The 20,774-nt window shown below is 38.1% G+C and overlaps 1 long non-coding RNA gene across 3 annotated transcripts in view; it reads left to right on the top strand.

Annotated features, from left to right (window-relative positions):
* The first annotated feature begins 2,503 nt into the window (after positions 1–2,503).
* The window catches only part of LOC149216736 (uncharacterized), a 276,479-nt gene continuing 258,208 nt past the window's right edge, over positions 2,504–20,774 (top strand). For all 3 annotated transcript variants that reach the window (XR_016250592.1, XR_016250591.1, XR_016250593.1), the window contains exons 1-6: positions 2,504–2,621; positions 2,794–3,024; positions 3,316–3,438; positions 3,837–3,957; positions 4,209–4,263; positions 5,016–5,204. This is a non-coding gene — a long non-coding RNA (uncharacterized LOC149216736). The remainder of the gene's footprint in view (positions 2,622–2,793; positions 3,025–3,315; positions 3,439–3,836; positions 3,958–4,208; positions 4,264–5,015; positions 5,205–20,774) is intronic.

Raw genomic sequence — 20,774 nt, 5'->3', positions numbered from 1 at the left:
GACAAAATTTTGGTTTGAGAAGTCAGTTTTTGTGGTTTCATTTTGGAGTGTTTCGGACCATTTACATGATATTACCATATAATACTCCATTGTGCTAGAAACAATAGTGGAATTTCATTATTGTTTCTATAATGGAATTCTATTATTATTTATTTTCCCTCTTTTGCTCCAATGATAATTAAATATCATGTACATGTGGTTTAAGAATAAAATTAATCTCCTTTTTGTTTTGTTAATTTTACAAAAGCTTTTGAGACTTTGACTAGGACTAACTTTCTAAATAAGTTAGAAGAGTGATTGTGATTACTGTTCTTTATTTTTCACATTTAGCTTATTGCATACATAAACAAACAAATTGGTAATTTAGGGATCTAGAATCTAAAGGAATTAACCCTTCATAATATAGATTTAGATTTAAGTAACATATATGTTTTGACGAACTATATTGTGGAATATCGACGATAGTTTATAGATCAACCATGGTTAAGTACCTAATGTGCATGAACAAAATAAATTACATGGATGATAAGAGACTCCCCAAAATTGTTTTCAACTCTGTCCATAACCACCAACACCTCAAGCAAGGATGACATCAAGATACAAGTATTGGCTAAATCATTAGGGAATATAGGACACTGCCATCATTGTGATGGTTGAAGATGAAAACCACTTTCTCAAATAAAAACTCATTTACCTTTCTAACCTTCCAAGTCTACAATATATGATAATCTTGAAATGCTTCTCTTATACCTTTTAAGCATAAAAATAAGATTTAAATGAATTTAAATAAACTTTTCCTTTTAAAAACAAGATTTTAAATGAATTTAAATAATCTTTACCTTTTAAAGATCAGATAAACCAATTTTAATTTCAATGAAGATGAATCATCATCATTAGCATCATAAGTAAAACCTATCTTTTATTTTCATTTATATTTGATGTATTTCTTCTTTATAGAAAAAATGATAATAAGAAATGAGATTTAAATAATGGGTTTGATGTTTATATTGTAATTTTATTAACTTATTAATGAATTATATACAAAAGAATATTATAAAATTATGTCATATCCATCAATCAATAATTATTTTTATAAAAAATAAAAGTAAAAATTATTATAATATTTTATTTAACTTATTATTTTCAATTCATAAATATGTATTTTAAAATATTTTATAATTAGTAGCTAGGGGTAGCACAATTGGTAATGACAATGGAAATCAAAAACTCATTGAATTAGAAGTGTTGAGTTCAAATCTTATCTTATACCCTATAGAGGTGAAAAGTTAAACATAATAACTACAACATATTATGAACTTATGAACTTATGCTGGACTTATGAACTTATTGCCCAAGGTATGCGGGCGTCACTATGTTGGTGGGCTGTTTTCCTTTCAAGGAGGCCCACGGAACTGTACTGTTGTGGTTCAAGTCATGGTCTGTAACACAAAGACTATGTTGGTGGGCTGTTTTCCTTTCAAGGAGGCCCACGGAACTGTACTGTTGTGGTTCAAGTCATGGTCTGTAACACAAAGACTGAGACTTGCGATTGGATCCCAAAGGGGAAGCAACCTGTACCTGGTACAGGGGAACTGAAAGTTTTTGAAGAACATGGCTAGTTCAGAGAAGCATGATCCTTCTCTGGTTTTTTGCTGAGGGAGAAGTCCTCACAGAACTGAATGCTCTTTTGCATCTGCTTGTAACTTTTTATCTTTTATATAAAAAGTTCTTTTTTTTTTCTCCAGAAAATAACTACAACATATTATTTTTAATAATTAATAATAAATTTTATATAATTTATTTTAAATTATTTAAAAAATATTACAGTATAAATAAAAATATTCTAAATGAACATAATAATTGAGATAAATACTCTTAAAAAAACATCCCTTAATAAATAAAGGTATAACATTACTCATTTTAAACACTTAAAATAAATAAAAGACAGCACATGTTTAAAAGATATTATATAAGAAATATGATACAAACAAAAAGCATCGTAATCTCCTATTTATCTAATACTATTTTATTTTTAATGTTTAAATTTGAAATTTGTTTATGTGTGAAGTGGTTTATTTATTTATTTATACTTATAATCATGATTGCAATTGAATTGATCAATGCTTTTACGTTAGCTTTTTGTTTTTTGGGGTTATTATTAGCGATGCTTTTATATTGGCTTGCTTTATTCTTGTAGCCGTAGCAAGTTTTTTGGCTTTTTCGGGGTTACCCATGTTTGCTTTTCTCGTTCGGATGTAATATTTAATGTTTGCATCTGGAGCCGTTGGATGTACGTGAAAGGGTTCCCATGCCGGCCAACTCGTGTCCAGTCTGCTGCCTCCAGAAGCGTGTCGACTTGGTATGATGCTGTTCTGGTTTTGGTTAATGCGTTTTGCACGATCCGTGTTAAAAACAGAATGGAGCTGTCTAATCGTACCTGTCAGTTGCATCTATCCGCACGATATATGGATGCATTTTTAATAGAGATGTTAAATATTATCTTGCATTTTGTACCGATTTGTGCCCCAGGTTCACTCTGGGATTTTTGTGGCAGGACCATTCCAGCGCTTCTCGATTTCACATGTTTCATCCTCCGAGGTGAGAGCGCAACGATGAGCGAGGTGAGAAGCTCAGCTGCCCTGTCTCTGAGGTGGTAACCACGAAAGAAGTTTTTTGTGTTAAATTTGTACTAGATAGCTAGGTTAAGGGTGAATTTCTGATGAGATTTTCCAATGAAGCCTCTGGATGGTCTCCCGGCTTCCGGATTTAATGGTGTGGTGGCCTCGGTTACAGGTGGGGTAGTTCGATTCTACCTCTCTTTGCTTCCTCCCATGGTGAAGAAGCTGGTTGGGGTTTTGAATTTTCCGCCGGAAATGTAAGAAAATGCAGTAGAAGACGGAGGGGCGGATGAGGAATCCATGTCAAATATCCAGTGTGAAATCAGAGCGGAAGAATTGAGAAAATACAAGCGATTTCTGAAGCAGAGTTATTTTGACCAAATTCTTTACAATATAATTTGGTGGGGTAGGGAAATGCGTTTTTACTTCTTGGTTGCTGTGAGTGGATGTATGTTGTTTGATCTAATGGAGGAAGCGAGTTGTGCTGTCATTTAATCTAATATTTTCATTTCTTTCTTTTCCATTTCTGATTCCTTGGTACTAACATTTATGGTTATGGTACGGCGATAGATCATTTGTTTCTATAATTGTATGCTGATTCTGAAATTTTTAGATTTCTCACTTTAATTAATTATTTTAATGTGTTTTCATTTAATTTCTTCACGGTCTAATTTGAATATTTATTTTATTATTACAGGTGATCTGTCTATGGAAAAATAGCATATGGTGCTGGATTGAGATTGAAAGATTCAAGATTTTTGGAACTTTTAAGAAAGAAAGTTCTAGGGTTGTTGGAAATGAGAGTAGAAAGAGAAGAGATGTCTCTGAACCTACATACAGCTCTGCTTATTCTCCTTCGGCTCCTCTGTCTCTGTTCTGGTTTTTGTGTGTGTTCGTGTGTTCTGGAAGCGCTTCCAATGTGTTGTGTTGTCTCGTTGTTTCTCTGTTTCATGTTATATGTCTTGTGCGTGTGAAATTGTTATGTGTGTTGTGTATGTGAAATTATTAAAAATCAGAGCGGTTGGAGTATGTGAAAATAGTGGAGTATTTGTTTTTTTTCATGGCTTTGCTTTACTCTCAGTGCATTTTTTTTTCCCTTCTTCAAAATTAAATATTATTATATCATTGCACTTCTTTGTGTTTATTAGCCGACTGTTTTTTTAATTGAATGTTATGATTGTAGCAAGAGATCTTGATCTTTTAATTTTTCTGTTTCAGGTTATGTAAAATTGTTAAAAGTTAGAGAGGTTGGACCTTGGAGGGTGAATATGCTTGGAATCTGTGAAAAAAGCGGAGCATGATTTGAATCAAATCACACAGTGGATATGAAGTCCCTTAGGTATTTTTTTTTTCTTCTTGAAATTAAATATTATATATCATTGCACCTCAGCATCGGGATTCAAATCAACTCACACGTTGGATATGATGTCCCTTAGGTATATTTATTTTTTTGTTCTATTTTTTTTTTCTTTTATCTTCTTGAAAAATAAATATTACTATATCATTGCACACCGCTCTTTGTGTTTATTAGCCGACTTCTTTTTAATCAAATGTAGCCGATCTTGATCTTTTTTTTTTTGTAAATTACAGGTAGCCGATCTAATCATATCATTGTCTGGCTAATCATCCCCTTCATAAATTACAGGTAGGAATCTAACATCTCTGTTTCGAGCGTTAAGAGCATTCTCGAGAAAAGACTAATGGAAGCTTCTCCCCTTATTTTCTTAGTTTCGAGCGTTAAGAGCATTCTTTCATTGACATCTTTTGGTTTTTCATGCCTAATTAAAAATCGCTTTTAATATCTCAGGAGAGTAATAGGGTATCAAGTTTTTAAATGTGAAATTGTTAAAAGTTATGGAGGTTGGAAATGGAATCGATTAACTATTGTGTTCTCTTTGCTCTGCTTTGCCTTTACAAGGTGTTTTTTTGTTTTCTTATTTTCTTGTAAATTGAATATTGTTAAATTCATTGCACCTGTAGCCAGCTTTGGCTTTTATTATAACAAGCGAATTTAATATTTTTGTATTTTTTGTAAATTATAAGTCGTTAGCATCAACATCTCCTGCTCTTGAAAGGAAGAGCAGTGATTTTCTCAGTTTTGAGGGTTCAGAGCAACATTATTTTCATTGACATTTATAGTGTTTTCGGATATTCAGTTTTTCTCCTTTGATAATAGCGAATTAAATACTGCGATATCCTTTCTGCTCTACTTCGGATAGATATTTTTCTTTTAACTAATTAAATATTATCGTGTTCTTAGATATTCTTATTATATTTATTTATGTTGGTTTAAATTAGCAGCTGCTTCTGCATTAAAAGGAAAGAAAAAAACACACTCATTGTCACTTTCCCTTCAAGATAAAAGCCACTGATTCTGTCATTTTTTTTCTGTGTTAGGGGTGACGAGCAGCCGAAATATCCAGGAAATTAGCTCTTTTATTCACTTATAGGCGGCGTTGGGTTTCTTCGCAATATATTGATATGACATGGATAGCTTAGAGGAGAAGAATATGATATGTAATGTGAGGTCGTTGGTTGAAACGTCTCTACGTCCATAGCCGCGAAGCAAATCAGGCAGGCGGACAGGTACACATTCTGCCCTTAAATGATCTGACTTTTTTGCTTAAACAAAATGGATAAACACATAGCTAGGCCAAAATGAATCAGTCCACCTCAAACATGTCAAAGGAACTAAGAATGAATGGCTAATGGCTTTTACAAATTTCATTACTCAATGTGATTAAGGAATGATATCACCCATCCGAGACATACACCAATTAACAAACATCATGTATCCCATGGGTGCAAGGATTACTATATATTTTGCTTCAATAACAATTAAAAAGTTTTCAGTGGTTATAATTGTGAGCTTGGATGTCGTATGTTTTGACTGTTATTGTTGTATTGATGCATGTACCTGTTTTTTTCGAAAGAAAACTAAGGCGTTAGTTTCTATTAAATATTTGATTAGTAGGGCTTCGTTGTAATTCTCTTAGTTGAAAACTAGTTTATTTTTAATTATTATGGATGTCATTCTGAGTTTAATTTTTAACCTAGTGTAGCATTTCATTTTCTTGCACAAAATTTATAGAGTTTACCCCATATGCACACCTTGTCCTTAGCCTTTTGTTTATTTTATGGCTATATGTACTATTTTGATTATTTAGCCTTTTGTTTATTTTATTGGTATATGCTTAGTATTTTGATTGCTGGCGTGAAATAACCCATCTCTCCTCTACTTGTTTTCACAATTTAATAATTTATAGTTTGCAAAATGAAGTTTTTGTTCGTTATTTAAATGAATGTGAAGATATACATCTCCTCTCCCTTACACTTTTACTTTTGTACATTTACTTTCATGCATTAGTATAAATATGCTAAGTAGGTTCACATAAATGAATGTGAAGATATACATCTCCTCTCCCTTACACATTCTCCTCTCCCTTACACAATTACTTTTGTACATTTACTTTCATGCATTAGTATAAACATGCTAAGGAGGTTCACATAAGGAAGAATTCACCTCCCCACCTCTCTCCTTATTTCTTTAGTGGTTTCATCATGAACTTTTTTAAGGTCCTCCTGGTTAAGAGGCCCTCTTATTTGCGGTTGTTTGACGACCATGTCTCCCCCAATCTCCCATGGATGCATTACATTTCCTTTTGTTTAACTATCTTTTAGCCAACTTTGTCGTTTCCTAAAGACACCGTGCAATGCAATTTTGCAATCACTTATCCTTATATAGCCATTCCCTAATAAATGTTCTTTATTTTCCCTTGACCTTCTCTCTTGAAATTTTTTCCACTTATAAAAAAGAACCCTTTGTTGCAACATGGTCATTTCCTAATAAATGCTCTTTATTTTTCCTAACCTTCTCTTTTCCTACTTCTAAAAGAGAACCCTTTGTTGCAACATGGCCATTCCATAATAAATGTCCTGTATTTTCCCTAACCTTCTCTTTATAATTTTCCCACTTCTAAAGAAGAACCATTTGTTGCAACATGTCTCTCCCTCTTTCCTTTTTCATCCTCAAGTCCACGCAATGGAGCAGCTTGGCAATCTCCTTTCTATTATAGTGGTGCCTTCATGCTCATAAAAGTTAAATGGGTGAGATTACATCATCTTGTCATAATTAATTCCATCAAATTGAGCAGTTGGGAAATCTCCCTTCTATTATAGTGGTGCCTTCATGCTCATAAAAGTCAAATGGGTGAGATTACACCGTCTTGTCATTATTAATTCCCCCAAACTAAGCATCTTGGCAAGTCTACTTTGTCATATCACCTCTATTTTGCAAGTAGCTTCATTTGCTATTTTATCCCCCTTACACTTCATAGTGCATACATGATTCCTGCGTGTGAAGCCTTACTTTTGTCTTTTGTTTGATGCTTCCTTCAACATCTCTTGACCTTCATGTCTCAAGGGTAAGCCCCACTAGAGTCATCCTTGTCACTCCTTGTAGCCACTTCAAATTCTTGGGTATAAGTTTTCTTGCCTTTTTTGTTTTTTGGGGTCACAAATGCTTTGACCCCTTTCTTAAATATTTGCTTCAAAAAAATTGAGCTTAACACATGGTTGCACAAGATGACATATCTAGATTCTCTTGTACATGATCCGCCCTCTAAACCGTTTTTGTAGGACCTTGTACTCTTTTGTAGGATAGGACCTCATAGTTCGTTTTTCGTGGGTCTCTAGTAGGAAATTCTATAAATCGTCCTTACTCAAGTAGCTAACATGCATCATATAAAAAGAAAAGTTTGACAAGCCATCAAGTGCAGAAAGTAGAGGCCATGAACATTATCTTCTGCAAAATACAAGCCATCAAGTGCAAAAAGTAGAAGCCATGAACATTATCTTCTGCAAAATACAAGGCGGTCTTAATTAATCCTTCTCTAGTAGGGTAGCTCATGGAATCACTTGCCTAAGCTAGAAGTTAATCATACTTGAGCCTAAGTTAATTATATTTGAGCTCACCCTTTCTTGCTTAGATTCCTCCATGTTCCAAGTTTTAGGAGCATGCATCCATCGCAAGTATGGTTGAGAAGATATTATAGACCTTCATGTCTCAAGGGTAAGCCCCTCTAGTTTTTATTTCTTGCTTTGAGTCGTCCTTGTCACTCCTTGTAGCCACTTCAATTTCTTTGGTATACGTTTTCTTGCCCTTTTTTGGTTTTTTTTTTGTTTTTTTTGGGTCACAAATGCTTTAACCCTTTTCTTAAATATTTGCTTCAAAAAATTTGAGCTTAACAACATATCGAGCTTCTCTTGTACATGATCTGCCCTCTAAAACTTGTTTGTTTCTCGCACATAAACGTTTTTGTAGGACCTTGTACTCTTTCCTAGGATAGGACCTCATAGTTATTTTTCCTTAGGCCTGTAATAGGAACTTTTAGGAATCGTCCTTACTCAAGTAGCTAGCATGCATCATATAAAAAGAAAAGTTTGACAATCCATCAAGTACAAAAAGTAGAGGCCATGAACAATATCTTCCGCAAAATATAAGGCAGTCTTAATTAAGCGATTTCTAGTAAGGCAGCTCATGGAATCACTTGTGTTAAGTTATGGTATGTTCTATGCTTATAACAGTTTACTTCTTTTTCTTATTATATTCCACCAATTAGCAATCACATGTACATAAAGTAAAGTGCAGATAGAACATTAAACGATCGACAGAAAACAAGCCAAGACAAGAGACACAAGATGTGGCGGCTAGCCAGGGACAAACCCCACAATGTGTGGGGAAACCCTTTGATCAAATCTTCTTTTATCTTCAAAAATTCAGCAGAGAGAAATAGTACAATAAATCTGATTCATATCAGCAGTAACAAACCCTAGATCAGTAGCATCAGCATTAGCGGCTTCATTATCAAACTAGGGCAGACCATATTTCACAAACCGACAGTCGGATTGACTTCATTCCACCACCAAAAGTTTCGGCTTCCAGAGGAGGTTCAGATGAACCTACAGCGCAGTTCAGATGAGGAGATCTTCTAGGCCACGCAAGTCAATCTTTACTTCTGCAGTTGCAGCTTCAGTTTCAGCAGTTTCCGGCTTCAAACTAGGGCAGTCGATATCTTGCAAACCGTTCGTCGGATTGACTTCATTCCACCACCAAAAGTTGTGGCTTTCAAAGGAGGTTCAGATGAACCTACAGCGCAGTTCCAAAGAGGAGATCTTCTAGGCCATGCAAGTCAATCTTTACTTCTGCAGTTGCAGCTTCAGTTTCAGCAGTTTCCGGCTTCAAACTAGGGCAGTCGATATCTTGCAAACCGTTTGTCGGATTGACTTCATTCCACCACCAAAAGTTGCGGCTTTCAAAGGAGGTTCAGATGAACCTACAACGCAGTTCCAAAGAGGAGATCTTCTAGGCCACGCAAGTCAATCTTTACTTCTGCAGTTGTAGCTTCAAATTCAACAGCTTCTGGCTTCACATGTGTGAGAGAGAGAGACCCATTTCAGCGCAGTAGAGAAGAGACTCATATCTGCGCAGTAGAGAGAGAGAGAGATGTGATGAGATGAGTGAGTCAAAATGAGGAAAAGTTCTCTTATATTTATACACAACGTTGGTGGGTGAATAGATGCGACTGTTGGGCTTTTGAGCCTATATGAGTTGTAGGTCGGCTTGATAATAATTCCATAATCAAAATAAATTCATATCTCTATGAATACTTATCGGAATTGGATGATCTTTATATCAATCCTACACCTCTCGACGAGAGGAATCTAATAAAAATATTATTAGCCATGAATAAGATGACCCACGTGAAGTTTTGCCCTGGTTGCCAATTTTAACAACTTGCCTAAGGTAGAAGTTAATCATACTTGATCCCACCCTTTCTAAGTTAGAGTTATAGGAGGATGCATTTATTACGAGTATACTTGAGAAGATATTGTAGACCTTGTAGGCTGGTTGGTCTGAAAGGAAGGGAATTGTTATTGATTTGGTCCATTAAGGAAGGTAGATAGGTCTTATAGAGTTGGTCTTTAGAAGGTGCCTTATATCTTCTCCACCCCATTTCAGACCCCATTTTAGAAGGGTCTTGAAAGTTCAAAATTTCTTGACCATAGTGTGATCAACACCCACAAACACTTTTGTAGGACCTTATAAGGAGGTCCTCGAATGAGACCTTTTGGGAGGAGTCCTTTCTTGTAATCCCTTTAACAACTTAGCTTCTTTTATCTTAAAAAGTGAAATTGAATTTGAATGAAACAAATAGCTATTGACTTCACTAGTTGTAATGTGTTGAGCATCACACATTGTTTTGTTATATTTGAGAGAATGTGAATGAATTGTTCTACCTTGCCACCTTATTTTACTTTCCAGCACTAATTTAAATGGGTTCACATTAAAGGGGTTCACACGAGAAGACTTAGGTAAATGAACCTTTTTCTTTTCTTTCACTATCGCAAATGTAAAACATGTGAAGCACAAAATCAAACTTTTGAAACAAGCACAATTTTCAACAACCTAGATCATCTCGCCCGCTCTTTGTGGCTTAAATTTTTCTTTTTGTAAGCTCTCTCTTTGTGGCTCAAATTTGACTTTTTATTATCTTATTCTCGACCTTAAATGGCTCAAGTCATCTCTCATGGACCCTATTTACCCGCCTTCCTCTTTTTTATGATTGTAATATTCTACAAGTTTACTCTACCATGTCTCCTCAATGGGTATTTGGTCTTTGCCTTGTTTTCCTCTGGCTCTCTTGTTTTTCCATTGTTTTCTTTATTGATTTCATTGAGTGGTGGAGTAGCTTAGTGTTTAGATCCTTGTTTGGCCTCTCTCATAGTGATTGAACACTAACTACATGAAGGTGTAGTGGGGAATCTTCTTTCCTCTCCCATTTCTCATGTTCTTCACTCAATACTTTGTTATTGAAGTGGCTCACCATTTTTTTCTTAAAAGTTTTGTATCCTCCCATCATTGTTATTAGCCTAGGTTTCTATACAAATTTATTTGCCAAAATTCTTTCATAAACTCGTTTTCTTTGGTTGTCTCTTTACATATTCCTTTTTTCCAATAAATTGTTTAAATTCCACGAATGTATGACACACTCCACCTTGATTGGTGTTTTCCCATGGTCATTATATGTTTGAGCTTTCGTCCTTTTTGAATCCTCAGATGATGCCTTTCAATATCTCTACATTGCGTTTTCCTCTTAATTACAATGGTCTTCGTATTAATTTTTTCCTTTTTTGTCACTCATTGTAAATCCCCACATTGGTAGTATTGCCCATTGTAGACTCATTCCATTGTGTTGCATGTGGCCTCATTCAGGAGTAGTTCCCCTTTGCCATCTATGGTGTGCTCATGGTCTGTGGTGGTTATACCTTTATGCGGTTATTTGTTTTCATTGTCTATGGTGGTTATACTTTTATTTGGCTATTTGTTTTCATGGTCTATGTTGGTTATACCTTTATTTGGTTATTTGGGCCTTGAGGGTAATTTCCTTCCTACTTTAGCTTCTTAGCCTAGAGTTACAGATGTGTCCTTAATGTATCCACCTCAATTACCTTTGGTTGTATATTTTCCCATCCTTATTCTTCCATTAATTTTATTATTTTTAGTAACATGACCTTTGGTGTTTTCCTCCATTATTCCCCAAAACATGGGATTTTTTCCTGAACTAGACATGAGATTTTTTATGATTTTTTTTGTTGTTGTTGTTGTATTGGTTGTTACTTTTATTTTTTTCCATAGTTTACATTGCTCAATTCAACCTCCATTTTGGCCCACCACTTTGCTTATAGCCTATAATTCAATATATGGTCTCACAATCCTCATTTTTTCCTATTGGCCTTTCTTTTAGCTTCCCAATCCTCCTTTTGGCCTTGCTATCGCCCTGTTTGGCATTTTGACCTCCCTTTTTGGCATCTCAACCACCTTTTTGGTTTTTGAACCTCCCTTTCGTTCCCTAGTTGTCCTTTTTCTTTTTTGGCCACTCATTGCACTTTGTCATAATTTATTAGTAGACAAAGCGTAGGGATAGTTCTTATGATATCCCTAATTGTACTTTCCCTTCAACATGTTGCCATCTTCTGAGTGAAGAAAAGTGGAAGTGGAAGAGTCACATAATTGGCCTCATTAGTAGTATTATACCACATATTTTTGCTTCTACTCCGAGTTGAGTTCATGCCACACCTCTCGCGAGGGCTCCCTTGGAATTTGATTGTGTTCAATATGCATAGGCATTGCCATGGTCTCGTGCTCCAATATCTTCGTTCGCACATGATATAACCATGAGAACTATTGTGTTTCTTTACAAATGCCTTTTTAGGACCTCGTACTACACCTTCCACAAGCCATCCACAAGGCTTTTGTGAGGAGTCGTCTCTTGCTTAATGCTTATCAATATTAATTTCTTTGTATATTGAAAATTGAAATAAATTTGTAGGAGAAAGATAACGATTCACTGCACTAGCTAGAATGGATTAAGGAACCAACTTTGGTTGTATTTTGTGCTAAAATGGATTAAGGAACCAACTTCGGTTGTTTTTTGTGCTAAAATGGCTTAAGGAACCAACTTTGGTTGTTTTTTGTGCTAGAATGGATTAAGGAACCAACTTCGGTTGTTTTTGTTTTGATAAATTTTAGGAAATGTGAAAGAAACATATTCCCTTGCCTTAATATTTTATTTTCATTTACTAGTTTAATAAACAAACCATTTTCATTCCTTTCACTCTTGCATATTCAAAACATACACGAAGTTTAAGTTGAAACTTTTGAAATGTTAGAGTCGGTCTAGTAGCCCTCCATCAGCGATCAAAGCTCTTTGCATTTGCATAAGTAGGTGTCTCATCAGTGTCATTTTCTGCATTCCATTAGGCATGCCATAACCCTGATGGAGGAGCTGGTGCCTTTGTCCCCCTCTTGGCATTGTTGGATCAAGGTTGTTTCAGTCCTTAGACTCTTTCAAGCTTACTTGTCTTGTCTTGAAGTCAAATTCTAGGTCTAGGGTTTTGGTCAAGTTTGTCTTCAAGGTCATTGTCTCTGAAGGTCAATAAGTGCCCAGCAAGCCAGAGGGATGTTTTTCAAAGTGTTTCTCCGAAAATTTCTATCTTGTACAGTTAAATTTCACCTTGGATTTAAAAACCATGTTTTTAAAGCCAAGGTCATTTTTCAAAATTTTGTAAAAAATGGTAAAATTTCAAAAGGCTTCAAAGGACAACATGTAACCGTGGCTCCCTTGCCAAGATCCCTCAGATGTTATCCCTGCAAAAAGTATCGAGCAAAAGCATCAAATTAGTCAATTTCAGGACAAAAGGAAACCAAAAACATCAAGTTTATAAAGTGTCAAAGAAAAACATTATAAAGTGGGTTTGGGCATGAAATTAATTCAAATCAAGGTTATAAAAGCCCAATCTCCCTCCATCGAGCCTCATTGTGCATCTAAGTCACTTGCAAGAGAGATTGGGCGAGAGATTGGACAAAGTTTTTGAGCTGGACAGGCGCGCGACCCGTCAGACCAGGCGCGCGACCCGTCAGAGGCGCGCGACCCGTTGAGCGCCCTCCGACAGTGCAAATTTATAACGGGCGCGACCCGTCAGTGGCGCGCGACCCGTTGGGTGAGGCGCGCGACCCGTCAACGCCCTCCTTATAAAACCGCCTACAAATTTCACCAAGGAGCCACAAAATCGCCGGATTGTGTGAGGTAGGCCCTCAAGCTTAAAAATTTGTTGCTTGTTATGGTTAAAAGAAATCATGAGTACATTTTCAAAGATCTCCATGTGCAAGAGAAAAGCTCCATGTTGCTGTAGTTTGAAATTGTAAAAGTGGCTAGGGTTTTATGCTGTTTTAAGGTATTCCCTTGTAATCATTTTTTCCCCATTCCCATTTCTTTTTCCTTGACATTCCATGTAAATTTCCCTTGCAAAATTAGTGAAAAGCCCTAAACCCTACCCCTCTTCCCTAACAAGTAAAAATCAAACCCTAACCCTACCTCTAATATCCATGTTAATAAGTTTGTATAATGGTGTATATGCAATGATTTTGCAATGATTTTTCCAAAAATCCCTATTTTATATATTTATTCCCATTTTCCCTTTAAAGTGTCCCTCCCCTAACATTCCCCTCGTGCTCCTTGTCCCCTTGAAACAACATTTTAATCAGCATTTTACCAAGCAGAAACAGCAGTACATTTCAACCACTTTGCTCCTTAAACAATGTCAGAAATCGAAACCAATTACGAGCAAAGTGATGACCAGGCATCAACTTCAGAGTTTGAGGTACAGAGGAGGCCTCATAAGGGTGGAAAGGGTGGTCATCATAAGAGAGAGGAGCCCACTTCTTTGACAGATTTACAGGCTTGTCCTATGGCAGTCTCATGTTTCCGGTATATGTCTTGTTATGAGTTTTGCGAGAGGATCTCTCAGATTCAGCATCACAGAGAGTTGGCTCACCTATTTGTTTTACATTTGCATGATGGACATGTCAACCTTGCCGGGCTGGACTTTACATTGACACCCGAGATGATTGCACAGGCCACAGGGATACCTAATGTCGGGGAGGTATGGAATAAGCGCAAGGTGTTGGATAGTGTTCAGTTTGAGCCTTTCGTTAGACCCGCACTCATGAGACACTTGACAGGTGTGTTTCCCTTCAGATTTATCAGGAGTGAGTATGCTCCCATGATGAGGCTTATCATGCTCTACTTTACCTGTGAGGGCAGATTTTCACAGGTATATTCGTACCATATTCCCCTATTGATGCATTTCACACGGGTACGGATGATGAACATCCCTGTTTTCTTCTGCCAGAACATTGAGAGGATGGTGCCTGTGATGCAGCGCAAGAGCCCTGCACAGCAGTATAGGAGCCTTTACCATTATGGTTTGATTCAGCTTGTGGTCTTACATCAGTTGGCTCAGCAGGGCATCTCATGGGAGGAGTTTATCTCTCGTGAGCTTTTCACAGCACCACCACCGCCACATCCTGAGGTTATTCACGAGGAGGGAGGACCATCACAGCAGCATGACATCCCCGTGACTAGACATGTCAGCTCCTCACCATTGGTCACTTATCAGAGAGGCCAAAGGGCCTTATTTGCAGCAGCTCGGCGAGTACTTTCTCCACAGCATGTGGAAGGGGTCTCGCCTTCTTCATCGGTTCAGCGAGTGTTATCTCCACATCAGGTGGAAGGGGCCTCGCTTTCTTCAGCAGCACAGGTATCAGGGAGGGGCAAACAACCCAGGATTGATGAGGGGCCATCAGGTGTTCCAGATATAGAGCTTATTGATCTTGATGTCAGTTCTCCTAGCCTAGAGTCAAAGGAGATCATTCAACACCTTAGAGCTGAAAATGATGCATTGCAGAGGAGATTAGAGGGGGCACAATGGACAATCTCATATCTAGAGCAGCGCAACAAGCAGTTGGAGGATGAGCAAGCTCTTGATGAGTTGTGGAGGATTCGTGGAGACCGCATCTTGAATAGAAGAAGGCCCGGTGATCTATTGCTCGCTGAGCGAGAGTCCATGCTTATCCGGCTCAATGCTCACTTGGAGAGGCTGTTGGCTAAGGCCAACCAAGATAAGAAATTGTTGAGAAACATGAAGAACCATTATTGGGTGCGGATGCACGTGTCCAAGGCGAAGATGAAGATGTTCCAAAGGCGGTTGGCCAAGGTACAAAAAAGGAGAAAAAGGCCCGATCCCCTCCACATCTTGGCCGAAGCTTCCTTGAAAGAGCAAGGCACTAAATAGCTCAGCCACAGCACAAATCCCAAGAAATTTTGAGCATTTTGGGTCAATTTTGGTATTTTCAGGCAATTTACAGGTTTTGTCCTTTTAACAGGTCTCACCCCCCGCGCGACCCTTTCTCTTGGCAACTCCATTTTGCAAAAACTCAGCATTTCCAGATTTGTCATGAAAAGTTACACATGCTCATCCATTGCCAAGAGATTTTATGAAGTTTTGGGCCTCCAGAAAGTCAAAAAACAAGCAAAAAATGACTTTTTGCCACATTTTTGACACACAGAAAGCAGTCTTGGGAGATTGCAATTTTGGAGGGGCAAATGACAACCAAATTCAGAAATTCCAGTTGGGTTGGAAAGTAGACTCACAGACCTTTCCAACAAGCCTACTCTTGCCTCATTTGGACACCTGGAAGTGCCCCAAAAGTGCCCTCAAAGGCGCGCGACCCGTCAGGCAGAGGCGCGCGACCTATCAGGCAAATTTCTCAAAATTTCACTGTACAGCTCAGAAAAACGCAGTTTTGACCATGTTTGACTTTTTGGAGTGGATTGTTATCCTCCTTGATGTAAATAATGTAATTTTTTGACACTTTTACACTTATGTATCTCTTCTAGAAGATTCATTCATGAAATAGGTGAAAATTAAATGAATGAATTGGTTTCCTAGCTTATAGAGGCAAGTTGTTTTGACTGCCTAGTTTTCAGTGCTTAGTTTAGAAGTGGTTGAAACAGCTCCTAGGATAGTGAGATCGACCCCTAGAGGCAGGGAAAGATGTTAGATGATCTATATTATGTACTTTCTTGCTCATTTTCATGGTTGGACTCTTGAGGGAGAAGCTACTATTGTATTATTCACTGTATCTCTGCAATTTTTGGCTAAGGAAGACCAGGGTTTTGCAGTCCTTTTTGGGATTCTTGTGGTCACATGTATTGATGGTGTGTTTCTCTTTGTACTTGTAAGTGTGTTATGTGAATCATTTCCTTACTTTTCCTTCTGCACATTAGGAAAATGAAGTGTTAAAGTAGAACTCATGACTGTCATGCTCTGCTTTTAAGTTTGCTTAATATCAATGTTTTCGACTGTTTAAAGGGAATTCAAGGTTATTGCTTGCTCTCTTTAACTCCTCACCGGTCATTCTCATCCATCCATCTCTATTTAAGGCATCAATACTGTTTCCTACCTCGCCCCAAAGAACCCCCTGCGAAAACTGTGTCCAATCCCCGCACCTAAAATTGCCATCTCCTCAATTTGTCACCAAAAACCCTAAAAACCCCAAATCAACCCTTTTGATCAGTTTACTAGCCTAAAATCAGCGTTACCCTATTGGTCATCTCACCAATTGAAAATCTTTACCGAGATAGACCGGAGAGAGCCCTCTCCTGCCCTGTAGGGCTAGCTACGAGGCTAAGTGGTTTGATGTTGCCTTGAGGTTTACCTTTCTCAGCCTGAGGTGAAATTTCAAGCTCTAACATATTGGCGACCATACTGGGGAGAACAAACTAATCATTTGCTCATTGACGTGTTATTTCATAAGTCTTATACGGAGCCTGAAGATACGCCAGGTAGCCTTCGAAAATGCTCTTGTTTTACATCAGCGTTAGTAGATAAACGCTGCTTCAGTCAATCTCCGTGAGCTTGTGAACGTAGCGCTTCATTGGCACTTTATCCCAGTATAATTGTTAACTCTGAGCCGTTGATGATAGGTTGAGAGTTTTCACAGGCTGAATGGTTTTTCTTTCCTAGACTTTTTGAGAAAAACAAGTTGGCTACAGATCCTAGACCCATTTTCAAATCCCACTCATCTCCAGCTATTATCAAGTATTTCGAAGATCTAGACTTTGACGAAAGCTTTGAGTTGTCCCTGTTTAAAGCCAAGTCCGAGAGTGCGCTCGGTTCTCTAGTCCTTGACCCTGATTTTGTAGCTGTCATTGAATTTGAGAGACACAACAAGTTGGTCGAAAATTTCATCTTGAGACATCTCCAGACACATATTCAAGCTACTACCCTTGCTGATTTTGTTGAGAATATCTCTGATCATATTGGATCCACTATCACGGCTCACGAAGAATCTTATCCTCCTTATGTTTCAGTTTCGCCTATAATCACCTATCCCGAATCCACAGTCGGTTCTCCTTCTACACCCCATACCCCTCCTACTTCTCCTACCCCTCCGACTCCCCCAACTCCACAAACTACAGCTCCTCTTATTACAATCCCTGCTATCACAGCTCCTCCTCCTCATACTCATCCTACTCCCCCTCCTAAAGCAATGGCTGCCCGGTTTGCCCCACTTGCTCTTCCCCAAAATCTTCATGATATGCCAGCCGACTATCAAAGTAAAATCCCCATGTTTGATGGTACTCCACAAAGTATTTCTGCTCAGCAACATATTGACAAAATGACAACTTTCTTCGATCTATATGAGATAGATGAAGAAGATGTTACTATGCGGTTGTTTGTCCAAACATTTGGAGGGGAAGTTAGAAAGTGGTTCAGAGGGTTGACAGCGAGAAGCATTGCCACCTTGGAAGCACTTCAGAATCAGTTTTTAGATCGATGGGAAATCAGAAAGGATCCGCTTCAGATTAATGCCGAATACAACAACCTCAAGCGTAATCCGGGTGAGTCCGTTCAAGATTACATAATCAGATTCAATACAGTTTATAATGCTATTCCCGATGATTTGAAGCCGTCAAGAAAATCAGCACTTCTTAAGTTCCCGGATGGCTTTGATCCGGAGATGGCCTACTCATTGAGAGACAGAGATCCTCCTACCTTGGAGGATATGCAGAAAATTGCTGTCAGTGTTGAGGCAAACTTAAATGATAAAAGGGCAAGAATGAAGGCCGAAAAGCGAGTCACAATCAAAGAGGAAGCATCCACCTCAAATCAGCTTCTTCGTGAGGTTGAGCAGATTAAAAAGGCACTTGAAAATGTTCGTCTTGACAAGCCGGAACCACAGATCTGTAATCCTAATTTCCGAGGTGCACAGCAGCAACAATATCGAATCAAGCAGCGTGAAACAAAGGCACAAGAGGCAGCAGTTCAGCAGCAAATGAAACCTCCTTTTCAGCAGAATTTTGTTAGCCAAGAATCAGAGGATGAAGGTGATAATGTTGGAGAAGAAAATCACTTCTTCACTCCTGATGATCTGCCCACTTATATTACAGAAGAGGAAGAGTTGGTGAGTAATTCCATCATTCCCCAAGATGAGCATTATATTTTGTCAAACGATGCAGCACTTCAAGAAGAATCCGAAGAGTATCAAAGAGGGTATTTGCATGCTTTATCAGAGCAGCAAGGTCAGCAAAGGCAATTGAGAAACTGAGTGATTCCCATAAATCCCATCCAAAAGAGAACAAAAGCTTCGGCAAAGAATGGTTCTGCTGTCCCGCAGAAAAAAGGGAAAGAAATAAGCAATCCTCCAGCAGGCCAATCATTATCAGCAAGCAAAATAGACCAGCCATCAAATGCACCAAGAGTTAGTGGTGAAAAAAGAGATAATCCGGCCAAAGAAGGTGAGAAGATTTCAACTTTCAGTTTGGAGAATGAGATTGCAAAGTTGAAGGTGTCCATTCCCTTGACGGAAATCATGAAGAACAACACTTACCGAGGCCAAATCTCCAAGATGCTGAATTTCGATCCAATGCTAGACACGGTGAATGTAGAAGATGATCAGCCTGAGCTGATCTTTGGGCCCGCTTTAAATGGTGAGTCTCCCGAGAGTGATGTTCCTCCGTTCTATATCAGTTTGCGATTACATGAGTATGTGCTACACAATGCCATGTTTGATTCGGGAGCTTCACATAATTTGATGCCCAAAGCAATTATGGAGAAGATGGGACTTGACATCACAAGGAAGTATCATGATTTGTATTCGTTTGATTCCAGCCGGATGAAATGTATTGGTTTGATCAAGGACTTGGTGGTGAGTCTAGATCAAATTCCAGCAAAGAATGTTTTGATGGACGTGGTGGTGGCGGATATTCCTCCGCGATTTGGCATGTTGCTTTCGAGATCATGGGGAGCCAAGCTCAAAGGTACACTTCAGCTCGATTTTTCCTATGCTACAATTCCAATTTTTGGTCAGATGAGGAAATTGTATCAGGAACAAAAGATGAAATACATGATCACTAGTAAGGAAAAGCCTGTCAATCATCCTGTAAATTATGTACAAACAGATTTAGAATCTTTTGTTTTGTTTGCGGATAATTTCAATGAGATAGATAGTCAGTTAGTTCAAGCCGAAGATATATCAGATATTACAGAGAATTTTAGAGAAGTTTTGAGAAAGGAAAGTGAAGAAAGGTCTGCTGTCATAAAGCCAACAGCTGAAATAAATGGGCAGCAAACAGAGAATGCATCGACATCACATTTTCAGCACTTAGAAGACGATGAGGATGGTCTTTGGACCATGGATTTTGATGGTGCGGTGGGCAGCGATGGTGCTGGTATAGGTGTGTGGATTCGAAGCCCATTTTCAGTCCAAAACCAAGTTCCAAGTAAGGTAAGGGTATGTTCATATAAATTGGCATTTGATTGTTCAAATAATGAGGCGGAATACGAGGCTCTTATTGCTGGTCTGAAAATCCTTCGGAAGTTGAAGGCAAAGAAGATAGCGGTATATGGCGACTCCGAGTTGGTTATCAAGCAAGTGAAAGGTGAATTTCAGGCCAAACATCCTCGTATGCGAGCATATCGGAATGCTGTCCTAGATATCTTAAAACTGTTTTCAGAACATACTTTGACATGTGTGCCCCGGATTCAAAATGGTGTTGCAGATGCATTGGCTAAGGCAGCGAGTAATCTGAAAATACCTATGAATTCCAGCAATAAGTTTGAGATTTATGTGAAGCATCGTCCTACAGTTCCAGATAATCAAAGGTGTTGGAAAGTTTTCCAAGATGACGAAGAAATCAAAGATTTTCTGCAAATTGAGGGTAAATTTGAAGACATCTCAATAGACACGGAAGCTGAAGGAGTAAATCAGATGGATGTGTTGCAGCTCAAGGACAATTACATTCCTAAAGGGTTAATTCCTTTGGAAGAATTGTTCGATCAAGATGATGTGGCCCGCAAGCCAACTTTGAGGCCAACAGAAGAAGGTGTCGAAGAAGTGAATCTCGGGACAGCTGAAAATCCAAAGATGGTGAAGCTATCAAAAGCATTGTCGCCCAAGGTGAAGAAAGAATATATCAGATTGTTGTCTTCGTTTTCTAATGTTTTTGCATGGGACTATTCAGATTTGAAAAGTTATGACACAAGTATCATTCAGCATACCATTCCCATAAAGCCAAATCAAAAGCCTTTCTGACAAAAGTTGAGAAGAATTAATCCTAAGTTGCTGCCATTGATCGAGAAGGAAGTCAACAGGTTATATAAGTCTGGAATCATAGTGCCAATCCGATTTTCTGATTGGATTTCCAACTTGGTGCCCGTGAGAAATAAGACCGGCGAGATTCGCTTGTG

This window comes from Pinus tabuliformis, chromosome 1_1 (genome assembly GCF_031772625.1).
Source record: "Pinus tabuliformis cultivar Carrire ecotype Pingquan chromosome 1_1, CPIR1, whole genome shotgun sequence".
Taxonomy (NCBI): Eukaryota; Viridiplantae; Streptophyta; class Pinopsida; order Pinales; family Pinaceae; genus Pinus; species Pinus tabuliformis.
Note: the sequence above shows the minus strand (reverse complement) of the source record. Positions and strands in the feature narration are given on the sequence as shown.